This window comes from Haliaeetus leucocephalus, unplaced genomic scaffold (assembly GCF_000737465.1).
Source record: "Haliaeetus leucocephalus isolate CR32 unplaced genomic scaffold, Haliaeetus_leucocephalus-4.0 Scaffold657, whole genome shotgun sequence".
NCBI classification, from domain to species: domain Eukaryota; kingdom Metazoa; phylum Chordata; class Aves; order Accipitriformes; family Accipitridae; genus Haliaeetus; species Haliaeetus leucocephalus.
In genome coordinates this window covers 2,886,952-2,913,207 of record NW_010973093.1, presented here as the reverse complement: position 1 = coordinate 2,913,207, position 26,256 = coordinate 2,886,952, and the positions used below count along the sequence as shown (strand labels likewise).

Here is a 26,256-nt window from a genome sequence, read left to right as displayed (position 1 = left end):
GGGCGGGGGGGGGGGGGTGGGGAGATAAAAAAAAATTACTTCTAAAATTTATATTAAAGAAACAAAGCCCAATTCCTCTACTAACTTTTTAAAGAGGAAGTTTTTAATGCTCTTTCTGCTCGCACTTGACCACACCCCGTGCAGCAATGTGAGAAACTACCCCAGCAGGAACACAGCATCACTTCCTACAAGTACATGTACACATACACGTTGTGCTAGGATGGATTCCTCCTCCTCCCTGCCTCCATGGTTTTAAACTAAGTCCTGATTTGGCTAATTTACCATAAATTTACATTCAATTATGTTTGGCCATTACTAGTCAGGACACTTCTAGAGGTTACCCAAAATGCCCTTTAAAAAGTGGCAGCTTTTTTCTCTGGGGAGTGAATCATGACCTCATGCGTGTTTCCCTTAATTCTCTGTATCCTTTGCAATTGATTTCTGTTGACCAAAGATCAATAGTTGCAAAGCATGTCCTCCACAAACAGAAAATGTGAGGGCTCTATAGCAAGCTCGACCTCTAATACCATGAGGAACAAAACAGTCTCAGATTTTTAAACCAGCAATTAGACTTTTTATTCTGAGCACTGGTCACACTTTTCACAAGTATTTGTGTGTTTTTTCAGGTGTGCCATCACTGTCTACACAGTGACGTAAAGCAGTATGAAAAAACACCCTAAAGAAAAAGATCACTGATCCATCTATACACTCAGATGTCTTAAGATTCTAAAGCAAAGATCTATGCATCATCAGAAGTGATGAAATATTGCTGTAGCCTCATGTTAATTCAAGTTGGCCAACAAAATACTTTCACCAAATTCTGAGCACAAGCTGGAAATATGATCTAGTTGTAAATTAATGGCTCCCCCACAGGAAACCTAGGTTACATATTTCGCCACTCATGTTTTAGCAAGTGCATAAGAAGTATGTAAAGGTGTTGGTATTCATTACAGGAATGGTGCTAACCTGCCTTCAGAAGGGACTGGAACAAGCCTGTCTGCATCAAAAAATGATCCTACGACAACAGAATATTGATGACGACAACAGGAACATTCCTGAACCACTAAAAGCAAATACAAACTAAGTAATAAACACATGTTCTTGTGAAATTATATTCAATTCTTCTTTCCCACTTAGAAAGCTAACTTCATAAGAAACAATGCATTTTTAACCCTATGTTCACCACCATTTCTCTAAGGGCATTTAAGATTCGAGACTGAAAAAGACCCTTCCTGAAGTTGTTCAACTACAGTAAAATTTGCTACAAATGTAAATGACACTGTTAACAACTTAAAGCTGACCTCACCCCTCCCCTACCTTATTATGCTGCAGAAATAAGCATTAACAAAAGTGCTATTACAAATTTTCAAAGGTTCTTGTTTTGGCAGTCAGACATTTAATTTTTTTTTATATACCAACCACACAAACATTGGTATTGATCAGCACAAAAACATTTAGTTTATCCTAGAGTCATGGAAATGTGCTATGGTTAATTAAAAATACATCTCTCAAATCACAAATTCCCGCTGCATTCTTCTTAAAGGGTAAAATATTTAAACCAGCAAGAAAAAAAAAAAAAAAAACACGAACCAAAACAAAACCTAAAGAAATTCAATACAGTAGCCCGGCACAGACTGCAGGAACTGAGAAAGAAATTGGCCTGCAGGCAAGAATGTAGGCAGCAGTTACTGTAGAAACCAAGCTCTTCGTTGCTTTTCTCTAAGCAAAAGAAAGACACAAAAGAGCTGGAAAACAGCGATCGATGGGAAGCAGCTTATAAAGCTGCTTGTCACATCTGCTGCAGGAAAACCAGACACTAATTCATTAAAACTGCTCATGTAATGCCTCTGGAATTTGAGGCTCCCCAGCCTGTGAATACAAAAGAAACTCCGCCTATGGAAACACTGCATTTTCGGGTATTTAGCATCTCTGTTCACAAAAGCTGTATGCAGAGTCAGGTTGTGTGGTCTCTATCCCTAAATTTCGTTCTAAACTATAAAAACAAATGAAAATTTGTCCAAAAGATTGTGTACCTCTATCTTTGCCAAATTTCAAATAGCTATTTTGAGTCCCAACAGAGCATACATAACTCTATAATACAATAGTTTCCTGTTTAAAAAACAGAAACAAAACACTTGCAACAGGAAAGAAAAAAAAAATCATCATTTCTTCTCCCTTTCAGATAACTGCATTTAACAATAGTTTCCTATTATCAAATATGCAAGCTCAAACTTTCACCATGACAGTAAATACCATTCAAAAACTTTTTGGAAAGCGTACTGTTTACAATCATAGCTAAGCCGAAGTAGACAAACCAAAACCACTATATCCTTTATTACCAAGTCAGCTAGTTACAGAGGTGCTTGGCATTTCACCCTCAGTTGTGGGGTCCTCATGGGGATGCAAAAGTTCATACGGAAACACTGATGTTATGATAATATTATTCAGTGCTAAATAAAAAGCTATTGACAAACCAAACAAAACTGCTTAGAGCCAAACATACAGCACTTGGCATTTTACTATTCCTTACAATTAAAACGGTAGGGGGAAGTACAGTGAACCAAGTGCTGTCATGATGTGTTTTGACGCAAGCATAATCATAAAAAAAGCATTTATGACTCACACATTACTTTAGTAACAAAAGACTTCATTTATTACCTCATCAGAGACCTGCATTCTATTGCAAAATTATGCCAAAACTCCTTAATCATTACCAAAAGAACAGCTACCCACAAAGGCAAGGCTACACAGAAAAAAAGATTATTCCTGCATCAAGGAAGCAAAGTTTATTTCAGATGGGCTTTTCAAGACAGAACTCTGCTTCCAAGAGCAGAATAGTCCTTTATTTCACACAGAGATCCATGACTAACTCAGGCCATTGAGGAGTGACAAAAACTGCTTCCTACCAACTCTAATTTTGAGTGGACAGCAGTGTTTAATTTCCCCCTTAAATCTGTCTGGTCAAAGAACAGACTTTTTTCAGACTCTTCTCAAAAAGCTATGGGCATTAATTAAATTTCACAATTACCTACCTAAAGATGTTTGATGTTCAAGGGCCATTCCATACTTGCTTCACTTTGGTCATACTGCTGGGCTGGGCATCTCAACAGAAACCTAGATTTTATATTATATTCTGAGATTTTTTTTTTAACCAACTGTACTCTGCAGAATGTTTGTTCAAACCACTTTTCAATTTTTCTTCTATTTGCAAATTCCTAAAACTTTCCTAGTGGAGGTGCAGACCCTCTAGAAATTTTAGATGTATGGACTGCTTCACAGCATTACATAAAACTTACTTTCCTTAATCACTTGTGTAGGCACTCAAGAACCATTCAAGACTCCAAAGAGTCTGAAAGGCTATGAAGCAAAGAAACTATTTAATCTACAACAAACGCATTGTTATTGGAAAATATTCCTCAAGAAGCACTCCTCCTGAGCTATTCTTCTAAGACCATGCCAAGTTCTCAAATCATGGACTGTTATAAGGGGCAGCAAGAAAGTGCAAAAGGATAAAAACAAATAAAAATAACAGACATGATTTAACAAGTCAGATAGTCACGCAAGTGGACATCTGTCCAGGAATAAAAAAATAGACTAAATAAAAATCTTCATCAGAATACGTATTAACCATTGTCACCGTACTGATAAAGGAAAAATAGTATAGAGGAGGAAAGGGTATAGCATGCAAAACAAAGCATGGGATTAATTTCTCCAAGCATAAACCTGTACCTGTGTTATTCATCAACCTTTATAGTGAGTGAAAATGAGAGAACACTTAATGGTGTACATCCCATAGAAGGGAAAAGGCTAAACTGCTTTGGAGAAATCAGGTCTAGGGATGCCTGTTTCTCACTGAATTTAAAGGGAGTCTAGGCACAGGCACACATACCTCTCACTCAACACACACGCACCCCCTCCAATATTAAGCAAAATGAAACCCACTCCGAACATCATCTAGTAAAGTAATGAAAAATATAAGCCAAGATTCCTGAAGCATAGGTACCAACCAGGCTCTTAGCAATAAAAGCTTGATCTTGGGGATGATTTCATAAGATACAGCGATGTAACAGCTCAGCACTGCCAAACAGGGCAGGCTCTTCCCTGCCTCTTGCACCAATTCTGTTCCCAGCCACATGATTATTCCACCTACCTGCTACCAGGAGCCACCAGTAACTCCAGCTAATTTACTAATCCAGCAGAAAACTCCTCTAGCCGAAATGTAGAAGTTTGCTGATGTTTTAGTAAGTTTAAGTCATCTCACAGCCTAATCTCTCTTCAAAAAGGTAAAGTAAAACCATCATGACACCTTAATTTAAAGCTGTACTGTACTTACTATATAAAAAAAAGTTTTATTATGTGACTGTTCTAACCATTCTCTTTGAAAGGTTGAGATTTGAACTAATACAGAAAAGTAAGCTTCCAGAAGCTACTAGTCATAAAAAAAAGTGCAGAACTCCACTTGTAAACAAGAGTGCATATTCAATGCTTTTCAACAGAATAAAGTTTCGTTAACTTGGGACCTTTTAGCTTGACCAAGAAAGTCAGTATTTTGACTGCAGATACTGTTTACAGAATGGATTATGACCACTTAAGTCAAGCATTCCCCACAAAATTTCTACTGCTCTAAAGATGTACACATACTAGAAACTACACTAGGAATAAAACTTGTTGGAGTAATGGCAATTATGTATCACATATTAATAAATGACTAAGGCATTTCTACACTCCCATATACACTACTTTCAAGGTCTCAGATAGAATTGAATAAACATACCGCTCTGCATTTCTGTAACATCTTTCATTAGAAAACACTGAAGTATTGAACACACATCTGCATAACACATTAGATCCAGTGTTCTTTGCACTCCTAGGCACGTCAAAGTTTAGAGATAGCAGCAATCGCACAGGAACAGTGTATGTAAGAAAGGCTGGAGCACTGGCAAAACCAGAACCAATAGTCCTCAAAAACAGGGAGACAGGAGGCAAGTCAGAAAGGGAGAGAACTAGGGTGTTTGCACTGCAGACAAAGTAAGCCACTTCAAAACCCAAGAAATCAATTTAAAAAGGCAAGGCATAGCTCTTGATAAAAAGTGCTAGAAAAGAGCATAGAAATTTCATCATCTCCCCTGCCTCCACCCATGAAGTATTATCCCCATTTTTAAAAACAGATTAAACAGATTTGTGACTTGGCCAAGTCATTTTGGCAAGCGTGCAACAGAGCTGGGAACAGAACATATTTTTCCCCAACACCCAATCTTTGTTTAAACCACTGGATCATCCCTTAAGTCTTCCTTCTCGTACAACCACTTTAAGACGCAGAACACCAGGTGAAAGACACATCTTCAGTAAAGGGGAAATTATTTAATTAGGTAAGACTGAATTATGTCAATCAGAGTTTGTTGCACAAGAGTAGCTGCTTAAGGAGCAAAAAAGTAGTGGCTGTGAAGCCTACATGGCAAAAATAAAACATGCACATGTATCTTAAGCAGTATATCACGTCCTCCCAAAGAGAGCTAAAGGAATTTTCATTTCACCAGTCCTTTACTATTACAACCATGAAAACTACACATTAAATGCATACATTCTAATTAAAATCTATACAGTTATATATTGAAGAATTTGAAGATGTTAAGCTACACAAACCTCATTTCCTATATATCTATGAGAAGCAGGATTTTTTTTCATTATCAAACAAAAAAAGTTACAACAGTATTTCAAGTAATTTAAAAAACAAAAATAAAGCAGAAAAAGCTAAAATTTATATCCTAAATATTGAAATATATCTGGGGAAAAAGGATTCTTCATTTGCTTTCCTTTAGTAATAAACAAGAGTTCCTCATTCAAGGTGACGAAGAGTTGTCAAGCTACTAAACCTGTCATTCAGTCATGTCTGTTACTTGTACCAGTGCAGAACAGCCTGCAAATATCGCAGCAACACACAGCTGGAGGTGCTGAAAAGTAAGAGTATGTTCTACCTGCTTGCAATATTGAAGGACTTACTTTAATTTTGTTTATCTATGTTATATCTGCTACTTTTAATTAATCATACTCCTACATCGCCCCAAACCAGTGCAATGAAATCACAAAAACTTTCACTGGCCAAAAAAAAGCCAGATTACTGATATTTTTTTATTATTATTATTATTTTTAGCATTAACCAAACTGTTTTGGAGAGGGAAATATATGTCAAGCGGTATCTTCACTCTTCTTTTTATTTCTTGTCCTATTTAAATAAAGAGCACTGCTGTACACTATTCAACTTGGTTTTACTTTAACTGCACTGATACAGACAGGCAGCAGAGTTCACAACAACTGGATCGATCCCATACAACAAATACCCTATGTGAGGGTAACAACAAAAAAGCACAAAGTTTGGTTGTGTAAACCAAACCCAATCTGAGGTTTTCTGATACTAATCAACCTTGTCTTGAGAGTGATTTCTTTTGGTTTAGCTTCAAATTCCAGACCTTTTTTTATTATTATTCTGTGACTTAGCTCTTCCAGACCATTAAATTTTCTGAAAACAGAACATCAAAATGGAAAAAACTGGTCCCAGTACATAACGCACTATTTCACTACACATCACTGCTTTGAACTCTGGTCCTTCTTTGAAATATGCTAGAGTCAAACCAACTTCGTAGGTAGTAACTAACACAACATTAAAGTCTTCCAGAATAAAAATTAATGTTGAGTCCAGTCTTCTCTTCCTCTTGTGCAGCCAAACTGATGCGGTTAAGTTTATAAACCACTTTGAAATGCTGAAAAAAAGAAAACTGCAATCAACTCCAAAGAGGTTCTGTACAGCTACACAAAGGAACATTCTGCTGAACTGCTCAAACAATTAAACTTCCCTCGATAAGCAAAAATTTGCAAAGCTTTCCTAGATAGATAGATAGATAGATAGATACACACTTATTTGTAAAAAGCAATGTGCCTTACTTTCACCCCCCTGAAAAAGCAAATGACATTTGTTCAAGTCAGGTTTCCCTAGCTTATCAACTGAGCATCATTTTTCCCTGAATGGGGCTGTCAAACCTGTCATATAAAAACAATCCTCCAAATTATCGATCAAAAACTCCCCACCTTCCCCTCCCTACATATCTACCTGCTGGACCTTCCCTGGATCAGATGACCATTTGCTATTACTATTTAATTTGTCATGCATAAATATTGATTGCTATAAAACCATAAATTTCTGTAGTGAAATTTCAATGTAGGATTGCGTATTTAAGAACAATTTCATCAGTCATGTGATTTCTTCAAAATTCCACTGCTGAATCCACTTGTATAGCAAAGTTGAAAAGATGCAAATGAGTTCCATGCATACACTACTGCATAAAAAAAGAACAGCAAACACTAATTTTCACAGTACGTAAATTAACATGTTTCCATTTAGACTTGAAAGCCAACCAGTATTTGAAAGATTCAGATTTTCAGAAAGATGTATTATGTTGAAATGAAATGCTAATCCCTAGCTACAGAAAGCGTTTCCCAGTTTCCATATATGTATAAGGCATTATACTATACTTCTTTCAATAACGACAAAAAAAACTTTATCCTGAGAATATATTTTTTTTTTAATCTATGTGTTAGCACAGGAAGTACCATAAATAAATGTGGCATTTACCATAATATCCAAGGTGGCCCCTAAGTTAAAGTTATTACGAATACAGAAGTAGCAACAAATACTACTACATATTTGGAGCCCATTTCCCTCATTTCTAACTCATACATCAAATTATTTTGTGATCTTAGAAACATCCATCTGCAAAAGTAAGAGAGTAATATTTCTTATTTTAAATTCTATTAAAGAAAAATTAAAGCAAAATGGAGAAGAGAGGAAGGATGAAAATATGAGTATCTAAGAAACTCTTTAACAATTCCGGAGAACATGACCATGGCCTTATCCTGTACTCTAATAACATGTACACTTTTCCAGTACATAGAGAACGTACAGGCTTTAAGTCAAAGAAGCTGAAAACTAAGAGAACAGACACCTTCGGTGATTAAAAACAATCTGTATAAAACTATGTTTTTAACATCCTTCCCCCAAGAAAAAGAAAGAATCAAGATTTTTTTCCCCACATATTACAAGTTTTTTCATTAAATGTTAACCTTGATGCACAAGTTTGTCATGGCTTTTGGAAAGAGTCAAAAAGGTTCACTAGATATTTTTAAACCACCACTCCTTTAATCATCATCAAGACTCGCATCGGGAAGACCTTAAGAGCACTAATTAGTTCAGTTACAAAATTATATCTTACGATCAGTTTTGCCCTCTCTCCTGAGAAAACAACAGTCAGTTTATATGAAAGTCTCACAAGAATGAGTGACTCTTCCATAAGAACTGTCAAGGCAATGAGACAGGACACCATCACCTGACACAGAAAGCTTGAAATGCAATATGAAACCCTTAAACTCTTTGTCACTGCTCAAAAAAACAAAACACAAAGCTTAACAGAGACTACCAGAACCTAGTTATCAAATATCTGTGTTGAACTGCAAAATGAGGACCATCAATCTTACAAACATTTCGGAAACTACTAAAAATAGTACAAGCACAGTTTTGTTGCTTTTCCAGTCCAACTTCATTGTCCACAGTATTCACCTTTTTTTTTTTTCCTGAGGTATGTGGACAGCATCTTTGACTATGAACTTACTCTCCTTGCAGAAGCAGTGTCCAGAAACATTATGGAGGTTTTTTGCCCATGGAGTAGGAGGCCAAGGACTTCTTTGCTAAGTGTAAGACTTGTTAGGCCCCTCAGTGAGCTGACTGAACTCACTAAGACAGCACCAACTAACCCAGCAAAACAAAATTTTTTTAAGAGGAAAATAGTATTCTCTGGGGCTAGTGAGAGAACCAGCTAACAAGGGACCTAGTGGTGCCAGAGCCAGTGTAAGGGGGCGGCTGGACCAATGGAGCCAGGATCAGGAATTAGAATGACCAAGACATTTCAAGAGCAGAGAACCTTTACATCAGCTAAAATGCTGATAAAACTGCTGCATAAGATACTATGAAGACACTTTATCAATCTTATTAATTTTTTCCCATCTGGTAATGGAAACAACTGCACTGAATTGACAGAAAACTAATCCTAAGCCTGCCTCTCATTCTCTTCCAAGGGATTGTTTTTCAGGCCTACCAGTAAACTAATCTGACGAGCACACCATGTGAACACCGGAGCTAACACACAGGACAGAACAGGATGGTTCTTTCAGTTCTAACTACCAATTAGCTTGTTTTAACTAACCTTGAAACCAAAGGGCTAGTTAACAGCTTAACTTCATGGCCTGAATCTTATATACAGGTATACTTAAAACAACAAGATCAAAGTGCTGTTCATGTTTTAATAAAACTGTACTAGTGTATGAATCTAATGTAGAGATCAAAAATAAAAAATCCCGTTTTAAAACAGGAACAATAAGAAAGATACTTTCAACTACTGCAAATGCTTAAAAAATAAAGTTTACTAATATACTTAACAGGAGAAGCAAAAGCCTTCTCTAACAGTGTATCTTGTAACTCAATGCGCTCTCAGGAGAAAGCGGAATTTAAGAGAATAATCTGTATAAGTAAGTATGCAATGTTAAATGTTACCTATAGTGCACACAAATAATTACAAGATGCTGCATTCTGAAAATCTCACCAAGTTAAATTAACTTCATGTCAAGCTTGATCCTATCAGAGAATAATACTCCCTAAAACATTATAAAACACACTGCAAAGATGCAATGTATTTATATGTACATTAAAGTTTTATTTACTGTTGCTCCCTAGTACTCCCCAGACTGTCAGTCCGGCTCACTGCTCACTCAGACATTTTGTACCAGAATCCACAGCACAAAGTTGCTGCAACTGAAGAGTCACAAGCAATTTGTGAACTTAAGCTGTGATCAAAAATGGTTTTAAAGATCAGAACAGGCCTATGGAGTGTATGCTTAACACCATTTATCTAATCAAAGATGACAAGGGATGAGAGAAAAAAACTGCTATTTCACAGATGTTAAACATAATGGTAAAAAATTTACACAAAGAAGTATCATGGCTAACTAATGAATATAGACCAAGTCCCAAAAGATTAAGTATAAGGTCGTTTTATATCTCAGTTTCAAGTTGAAAATATTCAGACTGGTCTCCACAGTTTCTATAACACTACCACATGAGATACCAAGGACCGCATCCTGAAAGAACTAGCACAAAATAGGGGGGGTGGGGTGGTAAACACAGCAGAAAATTTTAGAAATACAGAATCAATAGCAACAGTAGAAAAGGAAAAAAAAAAAGAAACAAAAGGCTCAGTGCTTGACACTGACAGAGGGGAAAAAAATCTCAAAAATAAACAGCTTGGAACACAAACTAAATAATTCATGGCCTACGCTGAAGAGGGGGCATGTGCTGGTCATATGTTCAGCGTATGTTATTGGCACCATTCACCAGCATGTTCCATGTTGTAATAGCTTAAACATTTAAATTTGAAATGCGCTGCCTTCAGGGACGACATGATCTGGGCAGCCCTGACGAAACACACACCACTCAAAATGAATACATGCTAATTTTGGCTTGCAGGTTATTTCTCCATACTCCAAACAATGCTTTGCTTGGCACTAACTCATTTGAAGAGCTTGTATTAAATATAACCAGTGGTAGTGTGAAGCAACTTTTAAAACCAGTAGACTCAGTTTATGTAAGATTATATAAAATTACTATTGTAGTACCTGTGATTCTTAGAGGCAACTTTCTGCTTGGATACATCCTACAGATTAGATGTGCATGCATTTAAATTTCAGAACAGCAACACTCTTGGAAGTTGTGCACAACTTTTCTACGCATTCAGAGTCTCAAACATAGCAATATAGCAGCCCGTTGAACAGATGACAATGAAATGCAACGGTGTAGTTTTAAGACTCCAAACCATAGGAGAAAAAAAACTAATTCAGTTGGAGTTCAAACACACAACGTCAAATACCTGCTTTCTCTAACAGCCAGCTCTGCCTCCTCACTCTACAGTTATCTCCATTTCTGTGGAAGTTATACCAAGAAAGTTGCTTCTAGTGCTGACACACTGATCATTTGAGAAAGGATCACCACCTCATTACTGTATGCTAATTTCTGACCATATCAACCCCTTCTGCATTCAGACCAGTGGCTATGATTAGATCTATTTACTTCCTTTTAAATGCCCATCCTGTAGTATTTTAATTTTAAATCCCCTAGAGCGATTTCTCTTTCCTTTGTATTCTTGTATTAAATCATTACCTGTACAAGTCAAATCCTGTCTCCATTTAGAACATCTTTAAGAGGGTTATTCTAATGACTTAAAGATGGTGTGAACCATCACAATACTAGTATCTAAGGTCCTTTCAGATTTAAAAATAAAAGTCTCATTCACTCAGTGAAGAAATTTATCAGCTCAACTTCTTGCTCTCTCTGTATCAGACACTGTCAGTATGTTCTCCATTGGAAATTTATTTACCACAAAACGCCCCCATAAAAACACAGGGCAGTCATACATATTCTCTTCTTTAAATCTCTTGGGGAGAGTTGAACAAGCAGCTACCACAAAGACAAAACAATCTTAAGTAGGACAAAATTGCATTAGTGTAACACATCCAGTAACCAACATTTCCTTAATCAGAGCCCAGGGATCTCCCAAGTTGAAATGCAATGTCACTGCAACAGGCACCCAAGCCCCCTGGTACTTACCTATATTTATCTGAAAGTAATTAACCCTGAACTACTCAGACCTTCAAGATAAGAAATTTAACTGGAAGAACTAGAAAACCATATAACCCTCCTAACATCAAATGTTTCTGCAAAAAGAAAAAGTTGCAGACACAATAGTTTACCTTGGAGATAAGGCACATAAATGCATTTCAGTACAAGAATGGCATCAGAGTAAGTATTATGAAAATGACCAAAAACACATCCTGCCTTCTCAAGTCTCCCCAAACAGAAAGAGACTTGGGCAACACATTTCTACATTGCTACCTTCCATGTTCACTTCCACAACTGCAGGTTTTTTAGTTAATTTCAAAAACTGTAGAAAAGCCTAATTTTTACAACCAACATTTCTGATTAAACTACTGAATTCGATTCCTCAGAAACACCTTCCTCAGTCTCTGCTCCCCGTCCACTATCCTGTTATTTCCCCAAGTAGAGAAAATCATACTCTCTTACATTATGGTTATTTTGGATTTTATATAACCATGCTTTTAAACTTTTCAGATGAAGTTCAATTATTTTATGGCACACTTCTCAGCTATGTTCCAGCTAACACAAAGAACATGCATACACAAATATGAGTAATGTTTTCTTCAGCTACTACTATTCCAAAATAAAACACTAACCCCAACCTTAAAACTTTCATAGAATTTTATTTTATCCTTCTGACTGAGTGCTGAATTATTTACATTCACATGCTTCTTTTATTCTTTCTCGCCCTTTTCTTTTTTTTTTTTTTTGGCATGGTTTGCATGCTTTTTTTCTTTAAAAGCTTAAAAACACCCATTTTGCTGATAACCTTAGATAATAGTGAATAACCTCACATAAGAATCTTGGGTACTTACTAGCCCAGAGCAGACCAAACTTATTTATAGCTAAGTAGCAAGCTGGGGTTAGTGATCTCTTCCAGGCTCAACAATCTTCCAACCTCAGAATAACCACACCATAAAACAAGCAGGGTTATTTCACTACTGACAGAAAAGTAAACATTTGTGTACTAGGGAGCGCTTGCAGATGATTGCTCTGGCTGCCTGTACTGCAGTAGACAGTAAAAACTATTCACAACAGGCCAAAATTCATGAAGGAAATTTAAAATCTTGATCACAAATTGCTTTCAGAATTTAACTTGCATCTTTAAAACAGAGACAGGTGGAAGAATCTGAATTCTTCTCCCAACTGTGAATGAGGCTTCCCATTTCATCTTTGGACAAGTTTCTTCAAAATTTAATTAGTGGCAAAGTTTTCGATCTGAAACAGGTAATATTCCCTATATCCTATGATGCAGTTAAGGAAAAAATTACTGTATTAGAAAACAGCACCTTAGCCCACAGAAAAAGCTTCAAAACAGAAAGCAGCTCAGAACTTTTAAAAATTTTGATTTTCTAACAGAATTCTGGCAGAATGTCAGTTATAATGAAGAAAGTTTTGTTACAGAAAGCCTGGACATTCCTAGAATTGGATATTCAAGCAAAGAGGACAAGTAAAAATTAAGCACTTCCAGAAAAGCCTGTTTTGTTGTCGCCTTGCTGCTCTCTGTTACCTCCATCTCACCCCATTCCCCCACTTAACCACTCAGAAGAACTTGTACAGTTCAATCAGCTCACAAGAACTTCTGCAGTCACTATGTGATTGTGCTCAAACAACAGCACTCCTCAGAGGCCAGTCGTCAGTCCTTCAAGAGGAAAGAAAAAAGAGAAGGGATGCAGCTAGTCAAGAACTAAGTAATGAAACAGGCAAGAAATGATACATACAGTTTTGTACCAGAAGGTTATTTTGTCTTGCCAGGGTTCACAAGGCATTTGAGCACTGTTAAACGGTTCTGGAATTTGCTGATAATACAGACTAGTTGCATTTCTCAGCTTTATGGACAGACCAATACCAGGAAAAGGTTTTAAAAACAAAGGCTTAAATTTCAATTCAAGAGGATAAACAAACTGAAGTTCTACTGTGGTTTTTACCTATTGCATCTCTTTCCTGTGTTGCTAAATGAGCCTGTCATCCGAACATTTCAACTGACATACACACTGTGGTTTCCAGGTCCAGAATGTTTGTAGCGATTATCAATACTTAGAAAGCTGAATGAATAATACTATAATCAACCACAAACTGTGGAGCCCACCCTAAACTCAGAATTCAGTTCTGCATTCATTTCAGAACTCACATTCATAGCACAGGGTAACCACCTTAAACTGCTGCATTTACTCTTCAACTCAGTGATGTAGCTACAAAAGTGCTGCCAGGAAAAAGGCTGTACTCTAACTCTTGATAGTATCGTTGGAAGTAGGACTGCATGAGGATGAATGTCATCATTCTATGGGAATTTTATTACCCAATCTAGTAATTCTAATATACTTACTTAAGAATAGATTGCATGCTCTTCAAAGCAATGTTTTCATGTCATTTGAACAGCGTAACAGTTCATTGTTTGGCTTGCAGCCCCTAATGCTACTAAAAAGCAAATACATTTAGCAAGATGAAAGAGCAGAAAGGACCAAAGTCATCAACCCCCTATACCCAATGAAAGAATATCCTGGGTCAGATCTCCAAACATACACACCGAAGTGCTTCAGTTGGTTACCCCAAAACAAGTGTCTCAACCAATGACCATGCAAGCCAGATCAGGCAGAATGCCTAGTAGAAATCTTATCTGAACCTAACCCAGCCACACCTAGAATATTCACACGTGTAAGGAAAGGAAATAATTTGCTTCCTTTAACACATCTTTGCTCAATACGTTATTTAATGCTTACACCTGTGGAAGTTATAAACAGGATTTTGATTGATGATAATTTATGTAATTCACTCCTACTAACTTTTGTCAGCATCCAAGTCCACTGAATACTGCACTGGAAATGAAGGACACTTTTTGTTACAATGTGCTCCTCCTCCAAATGATTGTTTTTCTTAAACACTTCACCTCATCCCCTCTGAGGGATATCTCAGAGTGACAGTGAGAAGTCAGTTAAATCAGAAAAGGGAGCAAATGCACAGCTACTTTCAAGCCTGCTGCCTAAGTAGTTTTGGAAGGCTGGATCAACTAAACTTATTTATTGACTACTAACACATTTGCCTTAAATGGCAGTCTAGTTTTGCTATAAGAAGGGAAAGAAAAAGCTCTCTCTCAAGTGACAACTTTTTTTTTTTTTTTGGAGATGTTTCTGCATCCTATCAAGCAGAGGCTCTCAAAAGACAACATAGGAAATCCAAATCATATCTGATCTACCTGCATAGTCAACTTCAGGAGATTTACATATTTCCTAAAAAAATATTACAGATATACGCAGCCCCTGCAATAAAGGACATGTAAAAAACAGAAAGGTTTTTACAATTTTCTTCAAAATAATTTCTTCTTTCAGGCAGATGATAGAATGCTGCACAAACTCTAGTCAGTCACCTGTCTTACAGTGAGAGAAGTCTGTTTTCCGAGATAAAAGGGCATCTTGCGGGGGTGGGGTGGGGGGGTGACAACATGACTACAAACAAAAACAACATATAAAATTTTTTAAAAGGGCCATCTACCTCCACTATATCCTTAATGTTCAATTTTCCCTAGGGCTTGTGAATTCCCTAGTCTACAATATACCTAAACCACCAACTGGACTAATGACCTATGGAGCAAAGTCTACCTTTAAGCAGGAGATGGGATGATTTAGTATATGGAACAAAGACCATACATTAATACTGTCCTCTGCTACAAGATGATTCACAGCCAAGGAACTTGTAGCCCTTTTTCTCTAGTGGTTTTCTCTATGTATTCACATTTATGCAGAGATTAAAAAAAAGGGCCAGGAAGCACATATTAACCAAAGGTATGATACAACTGAGTCATCTCAGCATCCAATCTACTTAGATTCACTATTTTTGAACTTAAAACAAGTACTTAGCATACCCCTTTATCAAAAAGCATGCTGTCTCAAGAACTTTTAGGATTTAAACTTTTTTATATTACATTGCAAATGCTTTTTTAATACATCAAAATTTTTTTTTGGTCTTCTCTTCTACTGTTTTGGATCTTTCTTTTCCTTTCCATTTTTATTTCATAGAGCATAATGGCTCTTGTAACTGCAATTCCTTAATGTATGATTCCACAAAACACAGCAAGCTGACTGCTGCTGAAAGTCTGTGCAGGCCCACTGCATACTTCATGCCAACTCCACTGCTTGCCAGACCTCTCTGTGAGCCACTTCAATGCAACAGAAAACCACCCAAAAATAGCAAAAAAGCAGAGATCAGCAGCTTACGGAACATCTGATGAACTTCAAGGCCAGCAAAACCTGCAGTTGGGAACACTGCAGAAAACAAGACCTTCCCCTCCCATGCTCCATTTTAGCAGCAGTGAAACACTAGATTAGCTCGGATGCTCATGAAAGCACAGCCTATGCTTCCAAAAAGTGAGGCCCCAGATTCTTCTGCATCACATTTCCCAAATTAAATATCAAAGTCAGAGCCTCCTTGCATTCTGTAAGGATAACAGTTGTACTACTTCTCAGTCTCAGCTCTTAAACTTGAGATGATCTTCAACTTTTTCCAATCTTTTTTCACGCCTCGCAGAAAACCCTTTCATTTCTCCTCACATAACAACTACAAACCCCACTAATATCCTCTCCATATCCTAAAGCAAAACACATTGGCCTATGTCTTCATCTTTCCCATGTAGTAACTGAATTCTCCTCTTCCGTTTTTCTAATCTGTACGTGGCATGATGCTAAAATCATCCTCTTTACAATTACTCTTACAGTTTTTTGCTTGCTTAAATAATCAGCTTGTTCTGGTTCAAATTTAAACTTATCCCCACACAGAATTTTGCACAAGTACATTCGCCCTTCTCTCGTCTAAGCCTTACTCTTTTTAATTGTATTTAAGTCTCTGTCTCCCCTCATTGCTACACAGGCCTTCTTCACCTATCTAGAAAGGCCAGAATATAGCAGTATCACCTAAGGAGGGAAACTCTTTTCTTTAAGAGTCCGCTTCCATCATTTATACTTTCCAACTGCATTCCTCATGTGTTTACTGCACTGATACTGTAACCAACAAGCCTGCCTACTACTGAAGTAAATAAACTGCACATATATGCTTTGTCTGCTTATGTTCTGCCTAGAACACCCCAAGTATGTCCACAGGACAATACAAAGTGATAAATCAAATTTTTCACGTATTCCAGTCTTAAAAAAAAAAAAAAAAACCAACACATCAAAACAAACAAACAAAAAACCCCAGAAAATTATGTGTTCGTATCTTCATAAATAAATCAGACTTTTACCTTACATGTAGTAAAACAATGTAACGTATGCTGTGCTAAGGACACTAACATTTCAGGTATACTCTTTCGAGGAAATTGATGCTTCAATGGAAGTTAAAACTAATTTTTTCCCAGCTGTGACAGAAAAAAAAGAAGAAAAAAAGGAAAAAAGAAGGAAAAGGGTAAGTAAATTATCTGCTCCCATACTACAACATGTCAGTGAAAAATCACAATTTAAAAGCAACTTCGATCAACACATTAGTTCATCCATATAATCTCTGAACCAAAACTACACATTCATCTTCATTTCTTTAAGTGATTTAGACCTGAATAATTTCGGTACGAGGTGTAAACGCTTTTTCTATTACATGCTAACCTGACTTTTTATCAACACAAGACCTAAGAGGCTTATACCTCATTAGCTATATCCAAGATTTATTTGAAGAACAAGAATTTTTGAAGAATCACTGTATATTCTACAAAAATTATCTTTGAAACGTTACAGCATGCTCCAGTACGAAGACTAAGATGATAATGAACAACAGCATCAAAATCATTTGCATGCAAGAACACTGCTGGCAAGTGTAAATAAATAAATGCCCAACTACAAGTTTGATGCTTTAGAAGCAATTTTAATTATAAACCAAGCCAAGTACCGACTCCTCCTTAAAACACATAATAAAAAAGTCTCTTGCTATAACCCAATGGGAGATTATTAAAAAAGGACTTCCAGAGGAAGTAAAGGCTGAACAGCTAAGAAGCTTCACCTACTTGTACCTCTTCTAGCCCCAAGCCATGAAATTTCATTCAACCATACCTATACTGCACCTAATCACCAGGTCTCACTACAGCAAGGCTTATTTTTTTCTTTAAAGCACCTTTTCCAAGAAGGTAACTATTTTTGATCAGCAGAAAATGGTGAAATAGAGATACCACCATTCTTCTTTGTAAGCTGTTCCAACACTGCTAAAAATATGCGCTTACTTCAAATCTTGAGAGTTCAGTTTACAGCCTCTGGGTTTTTATACCTGTGTGTGATCCATTAGCAAGCCTTTCAGTACTCTAATTCATCCCCATAAAAGTGTATATACACCAACCCAGCCATCTTGCACTCCTTTTTGATAAGCCAAACATACTGAACTCCTTAAGTCCCTCGCTATTCGGGATTTCCTCCAGCCTTCAATTCCTTTTAGCAATCATCCCCTTAAATCCTTGCAGTTTTGCAAGATTCTTTAACACAAAGTTTGATTCCAGAACCACATGAAGTTCCAGCACCTCTCAGTACTCCCTCATACAGCTCCCCTATTTCCACACAATCATCATATCACTCTGCTTTGATACATTATCTCAGGACAGGCATCTAATGATTTCTCTACAGTCATGACTTTCAAATGCACTACGAGTCAAAAATACGACTATTTTTCAGAACAGTTTCCTACCCTGTAGATCTGGCCTGCATACCTTTTGAGATGCCTTTTTTTTTTTTTTTAAGATCAATTGACCAAGTCAATTTTTTGTCCTCATTATTTGAAAAGACAATATTTACCAACTTTGCTATCATCTGTAAATATTTATCAGCAATTGCATTTACTTCAGGTCACCAACAACAGTATCAAGTAGTGATCGAGTATTTTTTTCATGATTAGCGCTAAGCTGCACATTATGCTAACCAGTCTGTGTACTCCCAAAATTCTGCTATTGAAAATGCAGGTATTTTTTTCAGTATGGGGTCGTAGTTACATGAAGCGTTTTATAGTTATCTCCACTCCTGGAGATACTCAGAATTCAAATGGACAAGGTACTCAGCAGCCCAATCTAATGTTGAAGTCATTTCTGCTTTCAGCAAGGGTTTGGCTGGAGGTCCCTTCCATAATTCTTAATGTAAAACCTTAAATTAACACAAAATTAAAATTAATTCCAGTCAACTTTCTACTAATTTTGTTACGCTTCATAAAGCTATGATAATGACATGTCTCTGGCTTTTTTGCTTTACAGCTCTGATTCTACAAATGCTCAATTCCATATGTATCTTTATCCACTTGTCTTGCTGAAGTCAACAGCAATGTTTAATTTAGCACGGACATAACTGTTTGTCAATCTGCTCATGTTTTTCATTTTATTCAGTGCACATGGACAAACAGAAAGGTGATGTGTTCATATAAATATTCATTAAGCCATTCTGAAATTCTGAATATTGAAAATTTTACTCCCACAAATACTCAACTTTACAGCATACATGAAGATGATGCTTTGTAAAAGTTTATGATTAGCAGTACTAATGAAAGGGACAGGACAGCACAGAAGCACATGCAGTAGCTGCAGCAGAATCATGCAAACAAATACAAAGAAACAAAGACTCCAATCATGTATAGACCTTCTTTAGCCCTATAAAAAATGATGTATTACAAAATGACAGAGATTTGCACTAGTTCTTCAAGTAACTTGCTAAAGCCTCAGCACCCTTCAGTGACAAAACAGTACTGATAAAATCAGTGAAGAATGTAATGTTTATTTTCTATGCCATCCAATGTGGAATAGCTGCAGAATAAATATGGTTCCTCCCCTCTGACTGCTTTATCTAGGTCACAAAACTCCTTAAAGGCAGGAAGTCGCAGGAAACAAATGTCACTACACATCAACTTTTTATCATGAAAACAAGCAAGACAGTAGATAAAACCACCACCTTCCTAATATTTCAGTATGAAGTTCCATGAAAGACATCAGCTTATTAGTAAACACAAGACTGTTGTGGAAACTCCTTACAGGCTGCAAAAGAGATGGTCTCACACTACCACGTGACAAATTTGTAATTTTCTTTGAAACTGTATTTTTTCCCAGTGTTTTACATAATTTTATGTAAGTTAATAGGACTTGAGGGGTCTTGAAGGCACTGCTGTATTTACTGAAAAATACAGTAAATAAGATGCACAATCATCTTATTTTGAATAGCTTAGGCATGACTGTGAGAAAATCTTTTGCTTTGTGCATGAGAATTACACATGCTCAAAAAAAACCCCCAAAAAACAACAAACCCAAACAAACACAAAACAACTGAAAACCAGACCAAAACCAACAGCAGCAGAATTATTCTCTAAAACACATCTACCTTCATGAAGGACTAATATTTACAAGACAATGTCATTTCCTAATTACAAACAAATTAATCCTACACATTTATTTTTAAAAGCAAGGGTGAGAGATTAACTTATTTTCTTTATTAATTTAACTTACACTTATCTGATAAAAGTTGTCTCTTTCTACTCAAATATAATGCATTTCAAAACCAAAGATCAGTATTGTATTTTGATTTAATCAATGCAAAGCAAAGAATGATTTAATTTACCTATCTCTTACCTTATTATTATTATTATAGCTGAAGGTAAGAATCTCAAAACTTTCTTTCAACTACAGATTCATGAAAGAGACAGTTTTAATACTGACTTTACACCTTTAAACCAAACCAACACTAATCTTGCTTCTGTCATAGAATGGGAACTTAAAAAGATAATAAAGAAACCATCAGTTTTTAAGATGATTTCCCAGTTTATATTATTTCATATAACTATACAAAGAATGTACTTACTTCTATAGCTAACTACAGATGTAAAAACATTTGTAAGATCAGTAAAATTGTAGAATTGGGTAAGGAAGTTTCATACAAATATCAATCATACCAATAGAAAAAGCAAGGCAAGTGTAAATTAATCCAAATATAAAACTGTTTAAGCTTTACCTCAATTACCTGATTGGTGTATGACAACTTGCAATGCTGTTTCAGTAACAAAAAACAATTCACTCATAAGGTGTGTGCAACTGAGAGGGAAATATGAAAAAAATGAGATGACAGAAACAACTGCAACACAAATTATGACTATAGAAACTTCATGCTCATCTATTTTCATTTCAAATAGTATGCGCTCTACCTTCTTCCTCCCACGTTCCTTTTCAATCAGATCTGCTTATGTGAGAACACTACTGCTATTGAGCTTGACATTCGCAAATTCTACTTTAAAGTAGCCAAAAAAACCACCTATAAACATAGCCCAGTTAACCTTATTAGTCATCATGGCATGGGACACAGCATCTGCTAAAGAAAGTAAATAAAAGTTTCTGGAGTCTGATTCATAAGTCACAGCCAAGTCCAACGTTTTTTCGTTTTATGTTTAGAGATAATTTGTAAGTAATTCACAGTTTTAACAGAACTAGCATGGAACTCCAAAATACTCCTCTGAACACAAATCAATCACAAGGTCTCAAAAACGTTTCAGCCAGCTGTCTTCCTTATGAGCAACTGTATCTATCAAAAGTGTTGTGAAGAAAGGGAAAAAGCTGGTGCCAACCTGGCTCAAGGTATTAATCTGTACTTACAAATATATTCCTTGAAAAAAGTGTTTTGTTTGATTTCTTAAAAGTATCTAGCACTTATGTTCATAAATAAAATCTTTAAAACATAAGCCATAAGCCAAAACCAAGCAAAGAACATTCTTCCTAAGCTAGCAAGTAACGCTACCTAAGGAGATCTTATGATCCGTTCACCCCAACTGCTAAGACAAACCTCAGTTCCTTCCAGTGAGAAATTTTCACTGAGCAGGCGTGCAGCCACCGCTGTAACTCATACAGCAATCACAACTTTGCATGTCATTTAAGTAACTGCAATGATAGGAAAAAAGTGCACTGACAGATTAGAGGTTCTCCACAATCTGTTGTGCCATTTCCTCCTCAGGTTAACGCTGAACACAATAAACTTTTCCAAAAAGAATTTACTTAGCAAATAGACATACTTGATCCTTGTTCAGGATCTACTGGCTTTGATTGGCAGAAAAGCTTCTACTACTTAAAATGTAGTAATAACCCCACTTTGTAGAGCCAAACCACAAGACCAAACTAAAAACATTGATTCAGCCCTCTGTATACTAGAAGGAAAAGCACGAGAACACAAACAAATAAATTCTTAGTTTGCAGCCATATAGGCTTGACTTGGAATTAGTTAGTAGATGTTAAACTAAGAACGTACTCGACGTGGTTTACTGTAAGAGCTCCCATACTTAGTAAAGAAGTCTACAAAATGAATGACAGAATGGGAGAATTATTTACTGTCTCTTATTATAGAAGAGCTAACTTAACTTGACACCTAGTAATTTTGTTTGATGCAAGTTCAAAAAACTCAGCAAAAAGAGGTATTTTTCCCAACATGGGCTCCAATTACTTTGCGGAACTCACTGCCCAAGGATGTTCTGGATACAAGAGGTTTACAGGGATTCAAAAGAAAAAAAAACCCAACACTATTTTTTAAATGAGAGAAAAAAATGCAAACAGTAGATATTTTTAACTCAAAAAGAAATCAACTCTTATTTTGGGATCCAAAAGAAAAAACAAGGGAAATGCAACCATTTGCCTTTACGCATTTTTATGCTCCTCCCTAGGCATCTGCTACTGACTACTCCTGGAGGCAGGTAACGGACTAGATGCATCTTTGCTCTGACTTAGAAATGCTGTTCTTATGTTAATGGTATCTTGTTTCCGATTCACAAATCTACTTCCACAAAACCAAAACTAATTACTAAAATACAAAATATATGGTTCTATCAAAACGAACAAGACATTGTCTCGGAATAGTCAAGCCCAAGACGTCAGGATCTTCGTGAATGCAAATGCTAATACACAAAGCACATCCAAGAAAGCCCAAAATAAAAAACGAAACAAAAAAACTTCTTCAGAGCTAAGTTGTAGTGAGAAGTCAGTCTGCTTTTTCCAGCTGTATCTGTTACATCTGTCTGGAATCCTGCCTCTCCAAAAGCTGTATACAAGAGCTCTGTCAACAACTGCTGCTGTGTCCAGCACAAAAGGTATTTTTCAAGCCAAGTACCTCAAGAGTCAAATATTAATTTTATTATTTACCTAGCAATATAGCCTAACAATGCTTTCACTTAAGTCTGGGGAAATTCGACAAGCATCAAATGAAACCAATTTAAAAACCATGAACTTTATGAATGGGAGAGTGACAGTCCAAGCATCTTAAAGGTAGTTGTAAAAGACTAACTAAACTGCTTTGATTTGCATGTATTTACCAGGAGACTCTCAAACTTCTTTCATCCCATGCCTCTCTGTGTTATGACATTGACAGGAGAGCTACTTGCTGGACATGAACAAAAAAAATTGCTATTCCCCCCCCAGCCCCCATTTTATTCCTCTAACAAGATGACAGCTAGTTTGTATATACACAAGTACGTATGTGAGTCTGTCAAGAATCAGAAAAACAAAAACACGCTTCCCACTGCTATTACCTCCTGCTCAATAATTTAAACATTTGAATTGTGAGCGAGTCTTCTAGGGAAGCATTAAAAATAGCAACCAGAACAGTCATTTTAATGCACAGTAATTCTGTGTTTCATAGCATTTGTATCTGTAAAAAGAAAGATGCCTTTGTTACAGGTAAAAGTATACTCTAACATTAATAATTTAATTTCCCCAGATGTTAAAAATGTGTGTTTTGCAGGAGACTACATAGGTGTATTTCTGTTTTTCCCTTCCCAAAACAGGAAGTTTGGTAACATTATTAATGCAATTATATTTAAACACTGTGCTGAAATAAAAATAAAAAAAAGGCCAAGGACACTGGAACTACATACAATTACTAATGACAATTAAATAAGACATTTCACGTTTGTAGCACATTGTACTTGGGAGTCATGTGTAAGTCACTATTAATCAGACAAAACAGAGATGGGCCCTCCATTCTTGGTTTCCAAGATCACTTAAAAACAAACAGAAAGAACAGGCCACCCTGATTTTGTTAAACTTCACCTGCCATTAAAATTTGATATGATTCTGTAGTCATAGGCAAAGCATATTACTGGCAACACAGTAGTATTAAACAATAACAAAAACAGATCTGGTGATTACTTGAGCTGGAGGTTAGCAATCATCAATCTTGAACTCGCACCAAAACTAGTTTCTTTCCAATCATGTTTCAACTGTTAATGTTTACATTATACTGAACTAAGTTTGACTCTTAAAATCCAGGAGATCATCTTCAGTGTGACCAGTTAAATCTACAATGAAACTCAGGAACACTGCTACAAACAATATTAGTCATCAGTAATCAACAGTAATGACGTGCTGTAAGGAGATAACGTCTGCTTTGAATTTGCCTGAAGACTCCCATGTTTAAAGAAAAATTAAAAAAAAAAAAAAAGCTTTGCAAATAATGAGACTACTATTTCCCTACACAACTCCAGTAAGACTTTCCTTTTATAAGCATTTTTTTAAAAAGCAACAAAGCAGCATTTGATCTTAATCACCAATCTAACTATGACCCTGTAGATTTTGCCTGCCCTTCGAGATAAAACTCACCCCTATGCCAGTTGACTGAAGAAATCTTAGTTCACCCAGTGTCCACACCGCTCCATTGTTTCGAGCCAGGACTGAAGGTACACCACCTTTTATTTACAAGACTTGATGGACTTGATCACACCTACATTTTGTAACCAGGAGATAACTACTTCAACCAGCTTACAGATCTTGAAACTGAAGGCTACTAGTATGCAGTCTAAGAAACGGTTTAATCACTGAACACACTCAGTTTCAAGCAAGTGCTAGTTTCTGTAACACCACCCACATACACTCGTGAAGAAATTTTAACTGCACAGAAGTTTTCATCATTGTTCAATAAAAAAGTGACACACAAAAAATCCTTCACAATTTTCTTTCCACTTAAAAAGTGACGCTGATAGAAAGAACTAAAATAGATTACAAGTCAATAATTACATGGACAGCATGAAGAAGCAGTACTTTTTTTTCCCTTCCTGAAGTCTTAAGCGTTTAACAGAATGCTACTGACTAAATTACTCGAACTAATTCTAGACTGTTTGCAATCAACATACATAACGCACAATGACTTGCTTGCAATTAGTGTATTATACTAAACTCTGTTTACAAAGAAAAAAATTACTTTATATATAATTTCATAAATGCATTAGATTAAAATACAGATTAGCCACATGCCAAATTATTGTTAATATTAAAAAAGGAGAAAGCAAATATAGAAGTTACAGTTAAAGGTCAAACAAGTCCTCCAACTGTATTCATGATTATACAACTCTATGCATACTGGCACTGTTAAACCCTTTCAGAATGAGCATTTCCTAGAAAGCAGAAAGGTAAGACAATTTTGATTTTCACAGAGGAACCAGGTCGGGAAACTAAGATGTCAAAGCTGAAAATATACACCATCAATGTCCTAAGCATAGTTTAAAAACTTGTACGGCATCAAGACTGTGTCGCTAATGGCATGTGTTTTATAAAGGTGAAACACTCGTACCCTTTTAGGTATTTCTTAGTCAAGACAGCTAAAATACACTAAACCAAAACACTTTCACTTTTCCTACATGCAAGTCCTCAAAACATAGGTTACTTATTTACAGTTCAAGGTATCCTTAAGCATAGTAGGTAGGCCTCACATACTCCCCTAGAAAATTATTTTGCAGACAGTTAATGTTTGGTAATGGTAAAGGAATGTGTTACCATTTAAAAACTCTTAATACGTTTGCTGTCATGTAAGGAAACTCATTTTAAAACACTAAGACTAGCAGAGCTATTTCACGTGGATGATTCAGTTTACCCATAAAAATAAACGTTACGATTAGGCAAAGAGGCAGAAACTACCACAAAATCACACGCGGAAAACAATCCCCCTACATTCTGCAGAAGCACCGAGGGTGTTACAAGATTTACTCAGCACTGATCTTGAATTCAGAAATCCCAGATATGTGGATAACCACTTGACTGGTTTCCTTTGAAGCACATAAACAGTACTCAAGGATGTATCCAATTCTATTTGTTAATTACAATACCTCCAAGCACTGCTGCAGACTGATTTGTTCCCAAACTCACAACAGCTACTGCTACGTGCAAGACACGGCACAGGAGAAGGGTGACCATTTGTCAACCGCCGGCCTCGGCGTTGCCGGGGTCTCACGCTTCCCACCTGTGTACCACCGGCTGCCGAAGGGACCGGAGTGGGAGGTGGACGTGCCGGCGGGACACATCCGAGGGCAGCAGGAGGAGGGCGCCGGTGCCCGGGTGGTGCCGGGCGGCGGGCAGAAGGGCTGCCGGGGAAGGAGGCCTAGGGCACCGCTCGCGTGTGTCGCCAGGACGGGGTCGGCTCCCCGCCTGTCACGCACCATGTGCCAGCCAAACGGCGACGGGGACGACCGGCGCGGACGAGCAGCGGCACCACCCCCGCCGCGGCAGCCAGTTCTCCCCCGGAGCGCGGGGCAGCCCGGCGCGGCGAGGC

At 36.9% G+C, this 26,256-nt stretch overlaps 1 protein-coding gene across 1 annotated transcript in view; it reads right to left on the bottom strand.

Moving 5' to 3' along the window:
* FOXK2 (forkhead box K2) overlaps positions 1–26,256 on the bottom strand; it is a 46,093-nt gene that overhangs the window by 19,390 nt on the left and 447 nt on the right. The gene's annotated exons all lie outside the window — the stretch shown is intronic.